The 4884-nt window shown below is 38.7% G+C and overlaps 1 protein-coding gene across 1 annotated transcript in view; it reads right to left on the bottom strand.

The window, feature by feature from the left end:
* Glys (glycogen [starch] synthase) overlaps positions 1 to 1195 on the bottom strand; it is a 97924-nt gene extending 96729 nt beyond the window's left edge. The window contains exon 1 of the mRNA XM_022070687.2: positions 809 to 1195. The gene's annotated coding sequence lies outside the window, so the exon portion shown is untranslated. The remainder of the gene's footprint in view (positions 1 to 808) is intronic.
* Between the last annotated feature and the right edge of the window lie 3689 nt (positions 1196 to 4884).

The following is a 4884-nucleotide window of genomic DNA, read 5'->3' as shown; positions in this document are numbered from 1 at the left end:
TTTTGTATACTTTTAAAAGTGTAATGTAAACAATTTATTCTCTGTCTGGGCTTTTACGACTAAGGAATCAATTACTCCGCTCCTAGAACACGGCTACACATTAAGCATGTGTTAAAATGTGTTAATGCATTAATACCCACAATATCAACTAACGACAGGTTACGTGAATCTCAGCTTGTAAAAAGAGTGCAGATGTGGATCGAACCCAATAAAAATGCTAGTACAATTCTAGTTCTATCGCTGCACCGGTCTGCACTTCCAAGCCCAGCTTTCTTAAAATTCCTAATACTTGCTTGCTTACTAAATGGAGCCGAGTCCTTCCTCAGAAGCCAACAGTCACTCAGCCACTCCAAAAAATTCCCAATGGAACCCGAAGGTTCATTTCCGTGTTCACAAGAGCCCGCCACTGGTCCCTATCCTAAACCAGATGAATCCAGTTCATACCACCCCATCCTATTTCTCTAAGATACATTTTAATATTATCCTCCCACCTACGTCTAGGTCTTCCTACTGGTATCTTTCCTTCTGGTTTGCCCACCAGAACCCTGTATGCATTTCTCTTCTCTCTTCATGCGGGCTACATGCCCTGCCCATCTCATCCTCCTTGACCGTTTTCTATTAAAAATCATGTAATATTTCTCATTCATGTTACAATTCTCCAGTCTGGTAAAAAAGAAAGTCATTCACTGAAACAAAACTTTGGTTAGAAAATGTTGTATTCAACAGGTGCTGATACGAGGCACCTGTTCCAGCTAGGCCTTAGGCCAGACATAACCAATCATTATTTTATAGCACAGTCTTGTCTTACCTTGTTCAAGTCTTCGGTTGCCACCTCAAACCTTTCTCTGACTTCCCCTCTCTCGTGCACACGCAAGTATTATCATTGTAGTCGAATAATGTAGCAAAAACACTAACCAATGTCCACAAAGTTTGTAACAGCTACTAATTCTAAAATAACGCGCCATAATGGCGCAATATAGACTTGCAAACGACCTCTTTCTCCAGCATTATAGTTATTTTGCCCTAGTTTATTTGTTCACGAGCAGTCGTTTGTACCTGTATAATGAAACGTACTTCACGCACCAACTTACACTCACTCGGAGTCAAAATGAACACGCAAAACCTGCAAATATTTATACATTTTTACCCGATTTCATCACTCACACCGCAGAAGCCATAAGAGTCACACTCTATCAGAACTGCCTGCAACTAACACCACCCTCCCCTGAAACCCCTGGCGAAAAGTAATTCGCACACCGTAAACAGAGAGCGAGTAGCTGTTGTCAATGAAACGCAACTGAACTGAATCATGGCCGGCTGCCGCAATAATAGGTCTCGGACAAGCTAACCAAACTTTATCCAACGTTGAAACCGCTTCATATCAAAGAAGCCAAATGTTCATTTCTGTCTAAAAATATCTCCTCATATAATTCAATAATAAACGACCCATTCATGTGGTACGACGTCGTTAAATTTTTCTACAGGCAATCAATCCACAATATAAACATTACCTGAAAGACACTAAAAACTATTAGTGAGTGGCTGAAGGACACAATGTCATCACAAACCCGATACCAGAGAAGAGAACTTCGTCAAGGTTTCCGGCGTGGAACCGTGAGCCATTCTTTGTTTGTTTAAAACGTAGCAGATATATTGGGGAATGCAAATTCGCATGTCAGAGAAAGAAACTCATGTTACAAGGATGTTAATACAATTTGTCTGCTTAATGTTAAAAGGAAACATTCCTGTACCAACGTTCCGACCCTGGCCGCCCCTTGGGAAAGATAAACACCCTACATACAATGATGACGTAATCTACTGTTGCAGCTGGTGACAGTACGTTTCGAGAAGTCTTTCCAGGGACGCTCGATATAATAAATTGCAAAAAGTGCATCCATCAGCTTTGCCAGAACTGTTAGAATACTTCCTAATACAGGGCTAATCTGTTGTGTAATGCTGAGATTGTACTCAAATCTGTTAATCACATTACATTCCGAAAAATCTTGGTATAATATTTTTATATTAATTTAACGGTGTCTTTCACTGAAAGATGACGGGATTGTAGGGAAAGATTTTGGGCCGGTGGGGGGGGGGGGGGGGGGGGGTCGCGCATATATTAGTTAACAAAAACTAGAAAATCAAAAAATATTCGTGCAGATTAGCAGGTTCAGAAATTCGAAACGGATATTTTAGCAGTAGCATTGGTGCTGAGTTAACTTACAGAGTGCATGTTTTGTATAAAACCAATATCATTCATGGTTACCAACTTAAAAATGTGGTGACGGAAATAGAAATGTATTTCAATTTTTCTCAGCTGTTCCATTTAGACAAAAGTGACTAGCACAATCGACTTAAAAGTATCGAATAACTCGCCATATTCAACCGGAAGACAGTGGAAGAAAATCGAAAGATTCTAGTCGACCATCGATTTTCTTCGCCATATGTAATCGGATGACAGTCGAAGAACACTATCGCGTACTTCCGTTGTTTTTTCGAACCTCTATATTTTCATTCGTTTATTGTTATTCGAAGAAATATTATAAAGAAAGCAATTTAATGACTCATTATAATATTACAGTTTCCTTCTGTTGAATGAACACGTGAAACACACGCATAAGCCATCTATTGGAAAGTAACTGTAATATGAACCTGCTTCCGACAGATGGCACGAGCTGTTACTTGACTACGTTCAAGTGCATGCCGGTACATCAGAAATTTTTTTTAATATCCAATATACGCTGTACAAAGTGAAGTCATAATAGGGAAGTAATTTTGTTCGTCCGCGCGTTTCAATAATAGAGCCGGTTAACAGATCTCGACAAAATCTGATGAACAACACGATCAAGAATTTGTGGCCCTACCATGACTTATATTGCACCAATGCTTAGTTTCTAAGCAACGTCCTTTGGACTAAGTTCCGACTAACTTAATTTCGCCTCCCTGCTTGCAACTGTTTAAGGAATAAAATATTTCGTAACTTAATTCATTGACACAGTAATTCATTATTTGTGGCGATCCAAATTTTGAGTGCTGTCAACTTGTGCTTCCGACGTTTCAGAGGAACATACAACCTCTATTATCAGGGCTTAAATTAGGAATATCGAGACAGTACCTTAAATCAGGCCATGGCCGTTTCCTTATCTACTCTTTCCAATTAATTAATCGTATTATCAGTCAACGTTAATGTAAACTGAGCTGATTACAGTGCCCTTAAATAAACCACAAACAAGCAAATGCTTCCAAAGTTACAAGAGACGTAAATCCCACGCTAATATATTCCCTGTACTTGTTTATTTTATTATTCTGTTTCGACTTTTAAGGCTGGATATTGTTCAGTGAGGAATTATGTCACTGTTTTTGACAAGAAATTTTGGCGTTCATAAATTCGTCTTCCAAGACCGAGGGACACAGAAACCTCGACCCAGAACAGTAAAACTGGAGGTAGACACGTGTGTTGTAATCATTCTAGAATGGACGATTCGTTAACAGACAAATACGTGAAGAAACAAGCTAATTCCAAGGCAACCAGGTATCGATATTCCATAACAATTGAAACTATTTCTTACATTTTCTTCTAACACGTACAGACGCACTTTATTCTCTTTCAGAGAGTTTGAAACTGTTAAATCAAAACCCCTCTGTGTGCGGTTGCAGGCCGACGCTGACAGTTATTTATGTTTGCATCGATTAAAAGTTCACGGCGAAGAATCTACAGACAACGGACTTAGTTCGTATTCCAACCACGGGAAGTCAGTAGCTCTCTAGAACTACGACTTGATTCACCTTCTGTTGTTTTTGTCGTTGTCTTGGAAACATTAATGCATCCATCTACAAGCTGAAGCAGTCTTGAAGTGGTGACATCTTTTGATAATTGTGCCGCTTGTCTGATATTCTCGTATATAATCGTTTATTTACACGCGTGACAGACATGTACAAACCACGCAGCGGTTCACATGAACTCTACAAACGGGTTTAGGTAAATACAGGCTCGTTCTCGCCTGAGCTGCTCATCAGAAGACTTGGCGTGTGAGTTCGATAAAAGTTAGAATCATTTACCGTCGTCAGAGACAAATGTCTGCTTTGTCTGGAATGTCTCAGTGGAAATGTCACGCTTGAGATAATTTTACCCTTGTAAATGTTCGTGTACTTATCGCTGTTGTCTTAAATGTTGTTGTTTATACTGGACGTGTTCAATTGTTGTCGAACATCCGTGATGGTGTAATGACAGTTGAGTTTACGTTCTTCTGTTACTTACATTGTTAGATCACGTAAAAGTACATTGGTCTTCATTCAAAGGCAGGCACCCCCCCTAATCAAATTTCCGTTTCAGACAGATTTTGCTGCAAACATGCTTAAGCGTAAGATTTAGTAATTCTTGAGAAGATAATTCTTTCTTTACAATATGGACATGGGAATGCAGATAAAGATGAAAAATAATCACGTGACATCGAGAAACGCGATTTGTTAATGCATTCAGTATTTTTCTCATTGCACTTTTTTCGTTTTGAGCAGATACTGATGAACGCTAGTAAGAAATAGAATAGAATTTATTTACATTCCACAGATCCGTCATAGGCCCAAGCCAATGATGTCATAGCACAAATACAAATTACATAGTTATGATAATCATCTACAGAAACAATTACACAACACAGCATACCCACTATTGATTACATGTATTTATAAAAGCTGAGAATTTTTGGTTGAGTTGTTGGAATGGTGTTTGCGAATAGCAAGATTTTAAATTAAACCTGGCATTGAACGATTACCCAAGTAATACTAGCGATAAATACCTTAATAATTACTTATTTTATTAGACAAATTACCACACGAAATAGAGTGCTTGAAAATATATTGGCCTTTATCGAACGCAGTTCTGTATCG

This window comes from Zootermopsis nevadensis, unplaced genomic scaffold (genome assembly GCF_977971745.1).
Source record: "Zootermopsis nevadensis isolate Lab colony 2312 unplaced genomic scaffold, Znev_1.0 Znev_ptg000030l, whole genome shotgun sequence".
Classification (NCBI taxonomy): domain Eukaryota; kingdom Metazoa; phylum Arthropoda; class Insecta; order Blattodea; family Termopsidae; genus Zootermopsis; species Zootermopsis nevadensis.
This window is presented reverse-complemented; position numbering and strand designations above follow the sequence as displayed.